The sequence below is a fragment of the Apium graveolens genome, chromosome 9 (assembly GCF_009905375.1).
Source record: "Apium graveolens cultivar Ventura chromosome 9, ASM990537v1, whole genome shotgun sequence".
Lineage (NCBI taxonomy): Eukaryota > Viridiplantae > Streptophyta > Magnoliopsida > Apiales > Apiaceae > Apium > Apium graveolens.
Window position 1 is genome coordinate 31,747,665 of NC_133655.1, and position 19,794 is coordinate 31,767,458.

The window sequence follows — 19,794 nt, forward strand, 5'->3', positions numbered from 1 at the left end:
GCACACTGATCAGTCTCATGGGCACCATCACAAAGCTCACAAACACTAGTGATTTCATTAACTCTATAATTAGCCAAAGTATCCACCTTAATTGTCAAAGACTTAAGTTGGGCAGCAATAGCAGTTGCTACGTCCAACTCCAGAATTCCAGCTACTTTTCCCTGAGTCAGTCTCTGGGAAGGATTCTGGTACTCATTAGCAGCCATCAGTTCAACAAGTTCATAAGCTTCATCGTAGCTCTTATCCCACAAGGCTCCACCTGATGCTACATCAAGCATGGGCCTAGAAGTAGGACCCAATCCATTATAGAAGCAGTTAATAATCATCCAATTAGGCATGCCATGGTATGGGCACTTCCTTAACATCTCCTTATATCAATCCCAAGCCTCACACAAAGATTCTCCAATTTGTTGAGCAAACTGAGTAAGAGCATTTCTGATTGCTGTAGTCTTTGCCATGGGGAAGAATTTAGTGAGAAACTTTTGAGTAAGATCTTCCTAAGTGGTGATAGACCCTGCTGGTAGAGAATGTAACCAGCACTTAGCTTTGTCCCTCAGAGAGAACGGGAAGAGTCGTAGCTTAATAGCATCCTCAGTCACATCGTTGAATTTGAAAGTATCGCAGATCTCGATGAAATCCCTGATGTGCATGTTGGGGTCTTCAGTAGGAGAACCCCCAAACTGAACTGAGTTCTATATCATCTGAATCATGCTCGACTTAATCTAAAAAGTGTTAGCCCTGATGGCTGGTCTGTTAGATATATTTGTGATGTCATGTCTAATCTGTTGTGTTTAGTTTCAGAACTTAATATCAGGACTTACGAGAAATCAGAACTTACTGAAATCAGAACTTATATCAGAACTTAAGGTTGTCAGGATTTATATCAGGACTTAAGTGTGGGTACTTCAGATAAGGAATGCGGCTGATTTACAGGAGAATATCTGGACTAAAACAAAAGAAGATATGCGTGAAGAGTTGGACAGCTAGAAGACTTGTAGAAGATAATATCTGATTGATATATTTTAGGAGACAAAATTATATTCCATATCAATTAGAAGAAATCTTGTAACTGTGTACTATATAAACACAGCTTAGGGTTTACACTATAAATATTATCATTAACGAGAACATTATTCATTGTAACCTAGCAGCTCTTAGTGATATTGTTCATCACTGAGAGAGAAGTTTAACCTACTTTGTAATATAGCTTATTATATTGAATAAACTTGATTACTGTTACATACTTGTGTTCTAAATCGATTTGATTGTATAAACACTATATTCAACCCCCTTCTATAGTGTTGTGTACTAATAAGTGGTATCAGAGCCTCTCTGTTGATATACAAATAGTGAGATCCAGTTTACAATCATGTCTGAAGAAACACAAACTCCAAATAAGCCCACCAAAACTCAAGATACTCAAAACAATCAAACTCACAGTCGATATGAGAGTATTAGGATTCCCATACTGACAACATCTGAGTATCCTATATGGAAAGTAAAGATGGCTATATTTCTGGAAGCCACAGATCCAGAATACCTTGATAGAATTAATGATGGACCATATAAGCCTACCAAGCTTTCTGTTGCAGTTGCTGATCAACCAGCAAAGATGATACCAAAGGAGAAAGGTGATTACACAACTGAAGACATCTCATCTATTGCCAGTGATGCAAGGGTAAAGCATCTGCTTCATAATACAATTGACAATGTCATGTCAAACATGGTAATTGGATGCAAGATTGCAAAGGAAATATGGGATGCTTTGGAGACAAGATGCCAGGGAACTGAAGCCATCAAAAAGAACAGGAAGACTATACTCACTCAAGAGTATGAGCACTTTGATTCAAAAGCTGATGAATCATTAACTGATTTATATGACAGGTTTGCCAAACTCTTGAATGATCTGTCACTGGTGGACAAGAAATATGATCTTGAAGATTCAAGTCTAAAATTCCTTTTAGCTCTTCCTGAAAATTGGGATTTGAAGTCTACTACCATAAGAGACAACAATGACCTTGCTGAAACTACTCTTGATGAAATTTATGGTATGCTCAAGACTCATGAACTTGAGATGGATCAAAGGAGAAAAAGGCATGGAAGAAAGTCAAAGACAATTGCACTTAAAGCTGAGGAGGAATCTCCTAAAGTGGTTGTCTCAAAGAGGGGCAAAGGAAAGGCTCTCATCATACAGTCTGATTCAGAGTCATCATATTCTGATGATGATTCAGAATCTGAAAATTTATCTAAAGTGGATGTTGATGCAGAGATGATACAACTGTGTGCTCTTATGGTGAAGGGTATCACAAAGATAGCCTACAAGAAATTCAGGAAGGGCAAGAAATTTTCTAGGAAAGGTGGAAGTTCTGAAAAGAAAGGGTTCAAAAACTCTGAAGGAAAAAGAGGAAAGTCTGACAGAGGAGACAACTCAAATGTCAAATGCTATAATTATGGTGAAATAGGCCACATCTCTCCTGAATGCAAGAAAGGAAAAAGTGATAAAGGCCAGGCACTTATCACAAAGAAGAAAAACTGGGCAGACACTTCAGATTCTAAAGAAGAGGTGAACTATGCCTTGATGGCAAATGCTGATAACAGTTCCGATGCTGCTGAATTGAAGGTACCTCATTCAACTCTTGCTTTTCACACTGATGATATTTCTGAGCTAAGATTATATCTTAAAACCATGTTCATTAGTTTTAGAGATCAGACTTTAACAAATGAAAGATTAACTTCTGAAAGTCTTGCTCTTAGAAACAAAAATGACTACTTAGAAAATGAGTTAGTTATATTTCATCAAACTCAGAAAGAAAGAGATGAGGTTTTGTATGTTAGAGATGAAGTGCTAAAATTGAATAAATCTCTTAAATCTGAACTTGAAAAGGAAAAGGAGATAATTAAAACTTGGACTAACTCTAGAAGAACAACTCAGAAAATCTTAGAAAATGGAAATTGGAAAGAAGGACTAGGTTATCTAGATGATAAAGAAGAAAAGGAAACTGTGTCATCTAAACCAAACTTTACCAAGAAAGCTGAAAAGCCAAAGGTAAATCCTGTTAAATTTGTTGCAAAAACTGATGTGTCAAAATCTGAAAAGATGAATGATTCTAAAAAAGAAGTCAAAGAAAAGTCAACTTCTGACAAATTAAAACAGAATAAACCAACTGTGATAAATGTTGGCTTAATGACAAAGAAGCAGCTTAAGCATAAGCTGAAAGAGATTAGAAATGTGAACAAGGTAAATGAAGCTAGGAAAAATAGGAATGAAAAGGAAAGTGTGAATAAAAGCAATAATTATATGCCTGTTCCTAGCGCTCCTAGAAAGAAATGTTATAAATGTGGAAACTCTAACCATCTTGCTTCTTTTTGCAGGAAAAATAAAGATATAAACTCTTTACCTCCTAGATCAGGAGTTAAGAGTCAGTCTGTTAGGTTTAAACCACAAAATCCTTGTTTTCATTGTGGTAGTTTATGGCATTCTATTTATACTTGTAAGGAATATCAGAGTTTGTACTATGATTATTATCAAATAAAACCTTCTTTAAAGAAAGTTAGTGTAATTCCTTCTAGTGTAAATTCTTATGCAAAGTCTGATATAAAGTCTGATAAAAAGCATGTTAGCATAAACTCTGAAACTAAATCCGCTGTAAATGCTAACAAACTTAAAAAGACCAAAGGATCCAAGCAAGTCTGGGTCCTTAAAACTAACCAATAGTGGTCTTTGTGATTGCAGGGCAACATGAAAAACATCCTAGTTCTGGATGGTGGATGTTCGGGACATATGACTGGAAATAAAGCCCTGCTATCAGACTTTGTAGAGAGAGCTGGCCCAGGAGTTTCTTATGGAGATGGCAACATGGGAAAGACTCTAGGATATGGAAATTTCAATCTTAGGAATGTCATAATTGAATCAGTAGCTCTTGTCTCAGGACTTAAACACAATCTGCTAAGTGTGAGTCAAATCTGTGACAGAGGTTATCATGTGGATTTCTTTGAAGAACACTGTGAAGTTATAAGCAATTCTACAGGCAAAGTGGTTCAGAAAGGTTACAGGCATGATAACATATATGAAGCCAAACTTTCAACAAGTTCTGATGGTTCTGCAATCTGTCTGTTAAGCAGAACATCAATTGAAGAAAGCTGGAATTGGCACAAGAGACTCTCTCATTTAAATTTCAACAATATAAATGAGCTAGTAAAGAAAGATCTTGTGAGAGGACTGCCAAAATCAGTATTTGCTCCTGATGGTCTTTGGGACTCATGTCAAAAGGCAAAATAAAGGAAATCTTCATTCAAGAGTAAAACTGAATCCTCAATTCTTGAGCCTTATCACTTACTGCATGTTGATCTATTTGGTCCAGTCAATGTCATGTCAATTGCAAAGAAGAAATATGCTATGGTTATAGTGGATGAGTTCACAAGATACACTTGGGTGTATTTCTTGCACAAGAAGAATGGAATTGCATCTACTCTAAATGATCATGTCAGACAGCTGGATAAGTTAGTCAAAGATTCTGTTAAAATAATAAGAAGTGATAATGACACCGAGTTCAAGAATTCAATCATGGAAGAGTTCTGCAAAGAGCATGGAATAAAGCAGGAATTTTCTGCACCTGGAACTCCACAGCAGAATGGAGTTGTAGAAAGAAAGAACATGACTCTTATTGAAGCTGCACGAACTATGCTTGATGAAGCAAAACTACCAACCTATTTTTAGGCTGAAGCTGTGCAGACTGCTTGTTTTACACAGAATGCTACACTCATAAACAAGCATGGAAAAATACCATACGAGATGGTGAAGAAAAAGAAGCCAAATCTGAAATACTTTCATGTATTTGGATGCAAGTGTTTTGTTCTTAAGACTCATCCTGAACAACTGTCAAAATTTGATCTAAAACCTGATGAAGGAATTTTTGTTGGATATCCACTTTCCACCAAAGCCTTCAGAGTCTACAATTTAAGAGCAAGGGTTGTCATGGTATCTATCAATGTATCTTTTGATGATAAAAAGATTACTGGACTTAAAGATTTCAATGATCATGATCAGCTGAGATTTGAAAATGAAGATGTAAATTGTGATTCTGTAAATTCTGATGACCTAAATCCCGATCCTGTAAGTTCTGACGGGTCAAACTCTGATGTCATTGAAACTGTGCTAACTGCTCCAAAGGTAAATGCACCTATTCAGGGGGAGCAAGCTAATGATCCTACCACATCTCAAGACTCTCAAGAAGCATCAAAACTTGTCACTAGCTCTTCAAGTTCTGATTCATCAAGTTCCGATGAGCCAAATTCTGATAATTCTGGAAACTCTGATTCTTCAATCCCTGAGGGATCAAACTCAAATTCTGAAATTTCAGAGAGCATAACTTCAGGGGGAGCATCTGAAGATGCTGATGGAGATAGATGGATCATGGGGGAGGATGCAATTCTAGAGATCAACTTCCATCTGCAAGGAAGTGGACTTAATCACACACACCTGACTTAATAATTGGAGATCGTAAAGCAGGTGTCAGAACTAGAACAACAACATCAAATGAATGTCTCTATCATTCCTTTCTATCTCAGACTGAACCAAAGAAAGTGGAAGAAGCTCTTCAAGATGTTGATTGGGTGCAAGCAATGCAGGAAGAGTTAAATGAATTTGAAAGAAATAAAGTCTGGACCCCAGTACCAAGACCAAAGGACAGATCCATTGTTGGTACAAAATGGGTATTCAGAAACAAAACTGACAGTGATGGCATAAATACAAGAAACAAAGCAAGGCTAGTTGCTAAAGGTGACTCTCAACAGGAGGGTATTGACTATGATGAAACATTTGCTCCAGTTGCTAGATTGGAAGCCATAAGGATCTTTTGGGCTTATGCTGTTCACAAGAAGTTTAAAGTCTTTCAAATGGATGTGAAAAGTGCTTTTCTCAATGGAGAATTGGAAGAAGAGGTATATGTTGAACAAGCTTCAGGCTTTGTAGATCCAAAATTTCCAAATCATGTCTACAGGCTTGACAAAGTACTTTATGGCCTTAAGCAAGCTCCTAGAGCATGTTATGAGACTCTGGCATAATTTCTTCTAGAAATTGGATTTACCAGAGGCACAATTGATAAAACTCTGTTCTACCTCAACCATGGAAAAGACTTACCTTTGGTACATATATATGTTGATGATATCATCTTTGGCTCTACAAATACAAAACTTTGTGAAAGATTTTCCAAGTTAATGTAGTCAAGATATCAAATGACTATGATGGGAGAACTTAGCTATTTTCTGGGACTTCAATTCAAGCAAACTAAAGAAGGTACTTTCATAAATCAATCCAAGTACACCAGAAATTTACTAAAGAAATTTGAAATGCAAGATAGTTCAACTGCATCCACTCCTATGGCCACTGTCATCAAGTTAGATAAAGATACTGGTGTATCAGTAGATATTACTAACTACAGAGATGCATATTTTGTAGGATGCAAAATAGACAGGAAAAACACTAGTGGAAGCTGCCAATTCTTGGAGGCAGATTGGTTTCTTGGTTTAGCAAGAAATAGAAATCAATTTCCACATCAACTGCAGAAGCAGAATATATTGCTGCATGAATGTAACACCCCCAAATCCGGGGTCGGGGATCCGGGTTGTCACGAGTTCCATTTCCCTTAATAACACCCAATCTTAATAAATAATCAACTACTCTGTACTGTGACCCCACAATAAACACACACACCACAAGTTATAGTCTTAGAGATGAATATCCAAAAATAATCACAAGTCATTTTATTCCACAATTATCTACCAATACACCTTAAAAGGTTTTCTGAATTAATTTACATTTTCTTTGCCATTATTACAATTCATAAATATACATAAATCTGGTACATCAAAAGTTGAAGCCTAGCCTATTGGTAGCTCCTACCTCAGCTACAGCGACATCAACGCCTATAGGAAACTGCGGAACGTTTCCTATCCACTCGCGAATTGGGAGCTTGGTCCTGTTCATCTTGTCTATCTGATGTTGTGTGATGAAAGAAGAAAGCAAGGGTGAGCAGCAAGCCCACCAAAATAATATGTATAATGATTAACAATATATGAGCCTTCTCATAGTACTCATGAAAGTCTTGGTCAAAAGAAATGAACCAAGTTGATATCTTAATGCGATGAAGTCGCAAAATATTCAGTATATATATACATATATACTTTTCAAAATATTGGAAGTCCTCATCCATGCATAATACACACAGAGTTCCAGTGTATAACTGTATAAAAATATCGTTGCAAGGTGATCTCATATATCTAACCTTGTCTCAACGTTTTTCTGAAAATCTTTGTCATGCATAAGATAATCATTTACTAGATATAAGTTTAAAAGATGAAGTTACAAGATACTCCAATATACTTATATCTTTTAAAAATACTACTTGAACTACCACCGTTCAAGTTATAATTAGTTTCAAAAGTTCATCACATAGATGAGACTACAAGACCAGATTTGAATAGATTAAATCTTTTAAAATATCATCAAAATACAATGAAGTTACGAGATACTTCATTTGATGCAAACATCATTTTTAAAACTTGACCCTGCCAACACTCAACAATCTCCCAACCGTAGCCTTTCTATCGAAGTGCTCTGGGTAGTGTTGCAGAAATATCCAATTGGATGATGAACTCATTACGGGAGTTTGCCGCGCCAGGAAGACCACTTACGATGATCAGTCGTAGTAGTGTAACCCCGCCATTTTCTACATGTAGAGGAGAACCTGTCAGATTTACTTGTCAACCGAACACTAAACTCCTAAGGAATGGACCGCCTTAGCGGAACTTCCAGGCCATTTGGGCCAATATAATAAGGCTGGGCCGGCGCCACTCGACCACTTACGCCACTCCTAGTTCAGATGAAATCCATGACTCTGAAACGTAAAGCTCGTCCCCCCTTTCCCCAAGTAGAAACTTGTTGATACGGCTCCACCAAGAAGTCGTATCTAGTTGGAAAGGAGAACTCACCGATATTTCCCAGGCAATGCCTGTTAATGGATTAACTTGTTCCAAGAATTTTACTTCCCGAGTGTTGGGTAAGTAATCAATTCATTTAACAAAACAACAACCTTGTTGCGAATCTAAAACACACCACAGAGCCGGATCCCTCAGGTTTTGAGTGAGTATTTAAATCCCCTTCGAAAGGAAGATCTTAAATATAAAAATGAGTTTTGGGATCCGCTCTAACTTTTAAAAATTATTTTGAAGACTCGCAAAACATTTTTTAAGAATGTTTGGAGTGATGCTGATTTAACAAAATAAATCAGTCACAATATATTAGAAAATATCTGAATATTATTACTTAAATAATATTCCCATAAAGAATAATCTTTATAAAAATAATTGAAGTAGAAGTTTTAAAACTTATACTTGAAATGAATAGTAAATAATCAAGATATACTTATGCGAAAGTAATATCTTTATTTGAATATCAAAAGTAAGTTTGATTATCGAACATTATTCTTTAATAAAATAAAGAATATTAATAAATAATAAGCGGAGTCATAATAACTCGAATGAATATTATAAATAATATTCATTAAATAAAATAAAGGAGTCATACATCCTCAAATGAATATCCAAGTAATATTTAATAAATAATATAAAGGAGTCATAAGTCCTCGAATGAATATTCAAGATAATATTCATTAATAAAATAAAGTTATCGAATAAACCTTATTCGATTAATAGTTTTGAAAACTATTATCATATATATATAATATATATATATATATATATACACCAAATCTACTCCCCGGTTTTAGAAAATGTTTTCACCTTTGGATCCCTATACTAAGGGTATATGCAAATTACCGCTATTCTCTAGCATAGGTATTATCAACTGAACCAACAGATATATATAGCAAGAATACGAAACAGGCATGCATATGTACCATATCACATGCTACAATATATCGCAAGAATTTGCTAATATAACCATCATGCATCTATTACAAGATAATGCATATACAAGTGTATACATCACAACAACAGTATAACGGGTAGAAAACTTGCCTGAGCGACTGGGGGTTACGAATGGCTCGGGACGAGTCTGGTAACCTATAAGCAACAAGTAAGTTGGAATTAAACCAAAGTCACTTGTAAATCTATACTCTAACTAACTCAGACTCTAACGCTCGTTTTGCGCTTACTGATTCTCTTAAGTCACTCGAGTACCCTCGGCTCCACCATTTTTAATAATTTAACCATTACGAGTTTTAAGGCGATTCTTTCGCGAGTGTCTTACCAACTGCATAACACACTTAACATAATTGTTTCATACACTAATTAACCTTTTAAGGTCCTTAACCAAGGTTTCAAAGTAAGGCGAGGGGTAATGGTTCGGTCGCGAAACGCCGTTACTTAAAACGGTCGTTTCTCCTAAACCGTACATCGGAATCAAACGAACTACATATCAAAACGAAGCTCGTAACATGAACTATCTAAAAATGGCAATGGTCAAAACCTAGCAGGGAGTTCTCGGGTCCTAATGTTATGAACAAAAGCAGTCTAAAGTAAATGAGACATTACGACGGCTATGTTTACGCGATTTCCCAAATTTTTACCATTCCAAATCATATCAATCCAACTACCAATCAACAACAACTCAAGATACACATAAATGCTACTGATTTCAGTCATAATAAGCTCAAGGATCTCAATCCAATCATATATTATAACATCTCCAAATTCAACTAAACTACTTAACAATTAAGCTCGAATCATGCTTATCATTCAAATTACTACTCATCCATCCAAACCATCTCCAAACTTCAACATTCAAACTTATTACTAAAGGGTGTGAAGATTTATACCTTCCTTGGGAGGTGTTAAGTTGCTAGGAATCCTTAGGGAGCTTCCTACAAGCTTGATCTTTCCAAAGAAATCAAGAACACAAAGTTAGGCTTTGAAGTTTCTGAAAGTCCGATTTAAAGAACTATAAAAATGAGGGTCTTACCGTGCTTATTTGGAAGAGACTTGTGAACAAGAGTTGTAGGACATCTCAATACCTTTCCAACGAGCTATAGAACACAACATTTGAGTGAGTATTGAAGGAGATATGGCAGTTTGAAGTTGCTGGGTTTGTTTTAGCCGAGAGCTTTCTTCTTGAAATGGGAAAGTCAACTTCTAATTTTTGTGTTTTATGATATTTGCTTGGTTGCTTCTCCTTTTTGGCCTTGGAAAATGTTTTAGCTTTTTACCATGGTAAATTTTACATGGCCCAAAATCAACCAACAAAACAAAACCCCTTGTCATGCTTATGTCATCTTGCACATGTCATAATGCTTCCACTTGTCCACACCTTGTTGGTTTGATGACATCATCATCCCTAACCTCCTTGATTAACTCCTAATTGCTTGTCTAATGACCGCTGATCTGTTATACGGTTCACTTAACTTTCATTTTCGTTTATCGTTTGAGGGATCATACCCGGGATCTCATTACTTAGGTTTCTTTAACCTTTCTCAATACATTATATTTCTTTCATGATCCTCTCTTATAATCCTTGAATTTAAATCCTTTTTATTCTGTTACCTTATACTCAATTCTTTCTGTATCTGGTAGATTTTCGGGAAAAATCAAAGTGTTCGGAATTGGATTATGACGATCTTTACATACACTTATATACCATATAGAGTACTAATAAAATCTCAGAATATCCATAACAGAACCCCTACATAGTGTGGCATGAAAAGTTTTCTCATTCAGCAAAAACACTATTCATAAAGGTTTCAAAAATTTCCAAAAATTGGGGTTATTACAGTCTCCCCTCCTTAAAAGGATTCCGTCCCGGAATCAAATAGAAAATGAATAGGGATACTCTCTTAGCATTGCACTTTCTAACTCTCGAGTAAATTTTCCCACATTGTGGTTCTACCATCAAACTCTGACTAGTTTGATAACCCTTTTCCTAAGCAATTGTTCCTTTTTCAATCTATAACCCTTCCTGGTTGCTCCATATAGGTTACGTCGGGTTGCATGTCTATGCGCTCATATGCCCTTATTTATCTAGCATCCGAATTATACTTTCTTAATATTGATACGTGGAACACGTTATGAACTTGCTACATGTTTGGGGGTAGGGCTAGCTCATATGCTAACTTCCCAAAACGTCTTAATATATCCAAGGGTCCAACAAATTGTAGACTTAGCTTTCCTTTCTTTCTGAACCTCATCAATCCTTTCCAAGGGATACCTATAACATTACTAGGTCCCCTATTTCATACTCTTTGTCCTTTTGAGTTAAATCAGCATACCTCTTATGTCCATCTTGGGTTACTACCAGCCGTCCTCTGATTAGATCTATTATATCCCTGGTCCTTTGGACTACTGCGGGTCAGAGCATCTTGAGCTCTACAACTTCATCCTAACATAAGGGAGATCGACATTGTCTTCCCTCAAGGATCTCATAAGGCGATATCTCAATACTGACATATGATCTATTGTCGTAAGAAAATTCAATCCGTGTTAAGTGATCATTCCAATTTCTTTCAAGTCTATGGCACATACTCTCATTATAGCTTTTAGCATTAGAGCTTTTGCTTCTTAATACCCATTCTTTTCCAGTTCATAATCGCTACTACCTTCCGTTCCTACTATTATACTGGTTATACTTTTGCTCGTTAGCGTTCTATAACCTTTTAATAACCACGTCAACCTTAGTATCACGAACGCGTTAGAATCGGAATACCACCGTACTGATACTACTTCCTTTAACTGCTTCCATCTTCGAAAGCTTGGTCCTTCATATAGAAGTAAAAGAATTTATTGAGAGATCACTATGATCATGAACACTTGTTATATCGCATAGTTAGTACAGAAGGTGGCCAGCCTTTAGTACTTGACAAGCAATTAAATAATAGCTGGTATCCTACTCGGCTTCTATCACACAGATAGATAGTCATTCGACAATACCTCCCCTTCTGGAAGGGTTGTTCTTCTCAGCTTATATGAAATGAAAAGAAGAGAAAAGAACGAATTGAAGAGAATTGTATATATGAAAAAAAATATACTGCCATAAAATATCTGGCTTGGAACCTACCTCTGAATTATAGAGGTTTGTCATAGGAGAACAAAACATATGTGTATATATCAACATCAAGCATTATAGCATCGTATTTCACATGCCTAAATATTTGCTATTCCGTCCATCCTTCTATGGACCCATGCTCTTCCTCGAGCTTATACACAATCACCTTTGAAACTCCCTCGATATCGAAAATCGAACCCGGGATCTCATTCTAGACATCATCGTTACTAGAATTCTATGCTTGCACCGCAACCTTCCTCGTATAATAATACGACTCTCTATTGATAAGAAAGAATAAATATTCAATAGGTAGATACTCTACTTAATTAGTCTATCAATGATAACTTATACACTACCACGACCCGATTAGTGGTACTCAATCTCAACACCCATTCCAATACAACTCTCACGGTTGTAATCAGCTCATTACTCGCAGAATCATTGTTGCCTTACTATGGTCCACCACTGACCTACTGTAGTCATTCATTTTCCATGAAGTCTTAATAGCTAACCATACGGAGTCCATACATCTCGTATCTAATTCTTCTAAGGAGGTAACATGATCACCGTTCATGATTCATGAAGAACACTCCTGAACTTGATGTACTTTCATGACATGAAGTAGATAAAATTGCAGAAGAGTTTCAGTCAAAGCAACGATAGCAGGTTAATACCATTCTTAATCGTATGCCTTAACTAGAAGACTTAACTCAAGGGTTCGTCTAGTCCTTTTTGAAACATGGTCCTGGCTTATCCAAGATAGTATCTTCTGAGATAGATAGCCCGCTCATGGCGATTACATGAATTAAACCTTTACCAACTACTATTACGGTTGGGTATTGCACAGTCATCAGAAGGAATGTCAATCTTCCAAACCATAATACAATCTGCATAGCTTTAACCATCATCACCGTATTCCCTTGGCACAAGCGCCTATAATTATCCTCTTACCTTTAAAGTGTCGGCCACCTCTTTGGCCTTTCCTGATAGTAAAATTTCCTTATAGTCAATGTCATTTTAACCACCTCCAAATAAATTTTCTACCTCATTTCAATCACTGCTTATGTGAAGATGTTTTCCTTAAAATCTGGTGAGTAAAAAATATCACCATTTTTCCATAAGTTATTGCCTCAGTCTTTAGAGGTTAATCACTGTCATGACTGACTCTCAATCATACTTAGAACATCTTTTATCTTAAGTCCTAATTACCCTGAACAATTTCGACCATTACTGGTTCGATCCATACTTTCTCGTGGTTTAACACGTGCCTCACTTGGCATCACTATAATTACGTCATATTTCCTTTATCAACATTTCTATTCTTGAGAATTTTGAATTTTACCTTTCTCCTTGTAAAACTTCTAAGGTTATCCTTAAATCCTTCATCAGGTACACCCTAGGCACAGGGCATATCAAAATACCCTTTACTAATACTAAAACCATTATCTATATGTTTCTGGAAAAAAAAAATTTCTTCACTGATACTTAAAGGTCATTATTACCTTAATCTTTTCCAATTCATACTGTCAAAACTCATACTGTCCCTATTAAGGGTGAAATGCCAACCTTTATGCATTCCCCTATGATTCATTTTAAGTTACCAATGTTCTATCCTTAATTCCACCTTTAAAAAAAGTACATGCATCCTTTCATGGATAAATCAAGTCATATATCCCTGATAAGGGTGTCTTATTCAATCATTCCCACCTCGATAGTATATGCCTAGTTTCATAATAACATCTGTATTCAAAATGAGGTCAATCAATATGGCCTCCAAAAGATAACAACGGTTATCCGCTTTTCTTACCTAATTTGGTAACGATAACAAGGATGTTCTGGAAGATATTGGTCGTGTTCAACGTGAACCTCTTCTTAATAATTCCTTATTTACTTTTGTTATTTATCTCAACAGTCACCTCAATGTTGGGATATCTTTCATATCTGGCGTCTCCCTTTCTGGGTATCGAGCCACCGATCTTACACTTCACATTCTTGAAGGTCACTTCCTTCATCCAATTTTCCTAATTTCTTACTTCCTTGTCTCCTCAGTCTATCCGCGTCTCATTATTTATCCTTCGAACTATCTCAAGGTTTCCTCGAATCCTCCCAACTTACAGGGGATAAAATATATGTATCTCTTATGCCTTCAACCATCAATTTTAACTCATGGTGAATCACCCTCATCCTGACGATTACATACTTTTCTATTTCTATTGCTACGAGTCTTTAGGGTTTCCTCATACCCAATTCCTTTATCATTCCTCAAACTCTATTGCCTTTATATTCCTTTCCACTTCAGTTTCTTTTTTTTTTCTTTCTCTTATCATTATTTCATGAACCAACACAACATAAGCATTGATTTCAAACATCCCGTCATTCTAGATTCGTGTCCTTAGAATGAATCTTGACAACTTTTACCACTTAGCTTCATATTTCATCATACTCGGCCGCCTTTGTTCTGGCTCTAAAGCTTTTACACTCTCTCCATAACCTTGGGAATTACTTTCCCGAAAACAATTGGCTGAACTTTAATTAGTTTATTATAATCTCTTGCTCCGTGCCTTCCTTGGCCTTTCACCAGTGGGTGGTCTCTCTCTTAGGAGGGTAAGTGACAAAAACAGTCTTTTGTGGTTCGTCAATCATTTAGAATCTCAAATGATTCCTTTATTTCCTTTAGCCAGGCTCTTGCCTCGACTGGGTCAACCTGTTCCTTGGAACTCTGAGAGCTTAGCAACTTAAAGGTCATGAAAGAATTTCCTACCGCATTGATTCCTCAAGGTGGTGGTTGGGGATAATAGTCTAAGGTCTTTTTAGACAGGTCCATGAATTGCCGTATAGGAGTACCGTCTCGGGTCTCCTTTCCTTACTCGACTTTCTGTTTCCTTAGTATGAAATGTTTCATCCTTCTCCCACAATCAGGGTTATCCTACATGTTTTTAATCCTCATTTTCCACTTCATTATGTTATGGGTTCCTTCTATCTTGATGGCGACCTCCCTGACTATCACGTTCAGGGTTTTGCTCTAAATCTTATTCCTCAAATTAGCTTTCATCTAAGATCTCATCTTTAAGCTCTTGAACATTTGGAACCCAAATTCTGTAGGAATACCTCATTATTCCTTTCTCATCTTTCTCGGTATTAATCTCTTCTCCAGTCATTGAGTCTCTGCCTTCATTCATCACTTTTTCTGGCACAATATGTTCTTTTCCAAAAATTCGGTCTGTATTGCAATCTCAAACAACTTTTCGGTACCGGCTCCGGTTACCTTCACTTCTATTTCCATTTTCTCAAAATCTCTTATAAACTCTCCCAAAGACATTATTATCTTGAGTCTCTCCTTTTTACTAAGGGCATCAGCCACCACATTGGCTTTCCCTGAATGATAAAGAATCTCCCAATCATAATTCTTGATTAGCTCTAACCACCTCATTTGGCGCATGTTGAGCTCTTTCTGCGTGAAAATGTACTAGAGCACTTATGGCTTGTGTAAATCTCGCACTTTTCTCCATACAAGTAGTGCCTCCAATATTTAGGGCAAAACTATTGCCACGAGCCTAAGCTCATGGGTGGGGATATCGAATTTTATATTCCTTAATTGTCTTGACGCGGACGCGATTATCTTGCTGTGCTGTATAAGAAGCACCCTAATTCCTTATGCGAAGCGTCACTTACAAATCACAAAATCTCTCTTTTTTTTTCCATCCGGCAACGCCAACATAGGGGCCGTCACCAACCTTTGCTTCAGTTCTTAAAAGCTGTTATCACATTTCTCTGTCTATTCGAACTTCTCAGTCTTATGAGTAAGCCGCGTTAAAGGGGGCTACTATCTTTACAAACTTGAACGAACCTCCGGTAGTGACCGGCCAATCCTACCTCTGGTAGTTTCCCTAACCATGGTCATCAATTCCTCAATGGTCCTTTATTCATTCTTGTCAGGATCCTCCATGGGATCCTCCTCAGCAACTGTCCCTTCTAGGACAACATCCTCAACCGTTACATGCTCAATATCAACATCATCCAGTCCTGCGTTAGGACGCTCTATCGGATCCATAATCTGATCTCCAATAAGTAATAAAACATCATCGCGTTGTTGCTCCTCAACCTCAGGGTTCGGTGTCCCGCTACCATATATGATAACGAACTACGCTTCTATCGCTACATTTATAAGGGTTTCTATAAGGGTTTTAACTGTCGGTACTACGTTAGGTAGCCCGACTATGAACTTGGCAAGAGTTCTTATTATCTTAGTTATTATCTTAACGTCACATCATCTCTAAGGTTTATAACGCTTAGCTCTGATACCATTTCTGTAACACCCCCAAATCCGGGGTCGGGGATCCGGGTTGTCACGAGTTCCATTTCCCTTAATAACACCCAATCTTAATAAATAATCAACTACTCTGTACTGTGACCCCACAATAAACACACACACCACAAGTTATAGTCTCAGAGATGAATATCCAAAAATAATCACAAGTCATTTTATTCCACAATTATCTACCAATACACCTTAAAAGGTTTTCTGAATAAATTTACATTTTCTTTGCCATTATTACAATTCATAAATATACATAAATCTGGTACATCAAAAGTTGAAGCCTAGCCTATTGGTAGCTCCTACCTCAGCTACAGCGACATCAACGCCTATAGGAAACTGCGGAACGTTTCTTATCCACTCGCGAATTGGGAGCTTGGTCCTGTTCATCTTGTCTATCTGATGTGTGTGATGAAAGAAGAAAGCAAGGGTGAGCAGCAAGCCCACCAAAATAATATGTATAATGATTAACAATATATGAGCCTTCTCATAGTACTCATGAAAGTCTTGGTCAAAAGAAATGAACCAAGTTGATATCTTAATGCGATGAAGTCGCAAAATATTCAGTATATATATATATACATATATACTTTTCAAAATATTGGAAGTCCTCTTCCATGCATAATACACACAGAGTTCCAGTGTATAACTGTATAAAAATATCGTTGCAAGGTGATCTCATATATCTAACCTTGTCTCAACGTTTTTCTGAAAATCTTTGTCATGCATAAGATAATCATTTACTAGATATAAGTTTAAAAGATGAAGTTACAAGATACTCCAATATACTTATATCTTTTCCAAATACTACTTGAACTACCACCGTTCAAGTTATAATTAGTTTCAAAAGTTCATCACATAGATGAGACTACAAGACCAATTTTGAATAGATTAAATCTTTTAAAATATCATCAAAATACAATGAAGTTACGAGATACTTCATTTGATGCAAACATCATTTTTAAAACTTGACCCTGCCAACACTCAACAATCGCCCAACCGTAGCCTTTCTATCGAAGTGCTCTGGGTAGTGTTGCAGAAATATCCAATTGGATGATGAACTCATTACGGGAGTTTGCCGCGCCAGGAAGACCACTTACAATGATCAGTCGTAGTAGTGCAACCCCACCATTTTCTACATGTAGAGGAGAACCTGTCGGATTTACTTGTCAACCGAACACTGAACTCCTAAGGAATGGACCGCCTTAGTGGAACTTCCAGGCCATTTGGGCCAATATAATAAGGCTGGGCCGGCGCCACTCGACCAATTACGCTACTCCTAGTTCAGATGAAATCCATGACTCTGAAACGTAAAGCTCGTCCCCCCTTTCCCCAAGTAGAAACTTGTTGATACGGCTCCACCAAGAAGTCGTATCTAGTTGGAAAGGAGAACTCACCGATATTTTCCAGGCAATGCCTGTTAATGGATTAACTTGTTCCAAGAATTTCACTTCCCGAGTGTTGGGTAAGTAATCAATTCATTTAACAAAATAGCAACCTTGTTGCGAATATAAAACACACCACAGAGCCGGATCCCTCAGGTTTTTAGCGAGTATTTAAATCCCCTTCGAAAGGAGGATCTTAAATATAAAAATGAGTTTTGGGATCCGCTCTAACTTTTAAAAATCATTTTGAAGACTCGCAAAATATTTTTTAAGAATGTTTGGAGTGATGCTGATTTAACAAAATAAATCAGTCCCAATATATTAGAAAATATCTGAATATTATTATTTAAATAATATTCCCATAAAGAATAATCTTTACAAAAATAATTGAAGTAGAAGTTTTAAAACTTATACTTGAAATGAATAGTAAATAATCAAGATATACTTATACGAAAGTAATATCTTTATTTGAATATCAAAAGTAAGTTTGATTATCGAACATTATTCTTTAATAAAATAAAGAATATTAATAAATAATAAGCGGAGTCATAATACCTCGAATGAATATTATAAATAATATTCATTAAATAAAATAAAGGAGTCATACATCCTCAAATGAATATCCAAGTAATATTCAATAAATAATATAAAGGAGTCATAAGTCCTCGAATGAATATTCAAGATAATATTCATTAATAAAATAAAGTTATCGAATAAACCTTATTCGATTAATAGTTTTGAAAACTATTACCATATATATATATATAATATATATATATATATACACCAAATCTACTCGGGATCCTCGACTCCCGGTTTTAGAAAATGTTTTCACCTTTGGATCCCTATACTAAGGGTATATGCAAATTACCGCTATTCTCTAGCATAGGTATTATCAACTGAACCAACAGATATATATGGAAAGAATACGAAACAGGCATGCATATGTACCATATCACATGCTACAATATATCGCAAGAATTTGCTAATATAACCATCATGCATCTATTACAAGATAATGCATATACAAGTGTATACATCACAACAACAGTATAACGGGTAGAAAACTTGCCTGAGCGACTGGGGGTTACGAATGGCTCGGGACGAGTCTGGTAACCTATAAGCAACAAGTAAGTTGGAATTAAACCAAAGTCACTTGTAAATCTATACTCTAACTAACTCAGACTCTAACGCTCGTTTTGCGCTTACTGATTCTCTTAAGTCACTCGAGTACCCTCAGCTCCACCATTTTTAATAATTTAACCATTACGAGTTTTATGGCGATTCCTTCGCGATTGTCTTACTAACTGCATAACACACTTAACATAATTGTTTCATACACTAATTAACCCTTTAAGGTCCTTAACCAAGGTTTCAAAGTAAGGCGAGGGGTAATAGTTCGGTCGCGAAACGCCGTTACTTAAAACGGTCGTTTCTCCTAAACCGTACATCGGAATCAAACTAACTACATATCAAAACGAAGCTCGTGACATGAAATATCTAAAAATGGCAATGATCAAAACCTAGCATGGAGTTCTCGGGTCCTAATGTTATGAACAAAAGCAGTCTAAAGTAAATGGGACATTACGACGGCTATGTTTACGCAATTTCCCAAATTTTTACCATTCCAAATCATATCAATCCAACTACCAATCAACAACAACTCAAGATACACATCAATGCTAATGATTTCAGTCATAATAAGCTCAAGGATTTCAATCCAATCATATATTATAATATCTCCAAATTCAACTAAACTACTTAACAATTAAGCTCGAAGCATGCTTATCATTCAAATTACTACTCATCCATCCAAACCATCTCCAAACTTCAACATTCAAACTTATTACTCAAGGGTGTGAAGATTTATACCTTTCTTGGAGGGTGGAAAGTTACTAGGAAGCCTTATGGAGCCTCCTACAAGCTTGATCTTTCCAAAGAAATCAAGAACACAAAGTTAGGCTTTGAAGTTTCTAAAAGTCCGATTTAAAGAACTGTAAAAATGAGGGTGTTACCATGCTTATTTGGAAGAGACTTGTGAA

At 36.4% G+C, this 19,794-nt stretch overlaps 1 non-coding gene across 1 annotated transcript; it reads left to right on the forward strand.

Moving 5' to 3' along the window:
- The first annotated feature begins 336 nt into the window (after positions 1-336).
- Positions 337-443, forward strand: LOC141688393 (small nucleolar RNA R71). Its single transcript, XR_012561837.1, has one exon. It is a non-coding gene; the product is annotated as a small nucleolar RNA R71 (small nucleolar RNA).
- The last annotated feature ends 19,351 nt before the right edge of the window (positions 444-19,794 follow it).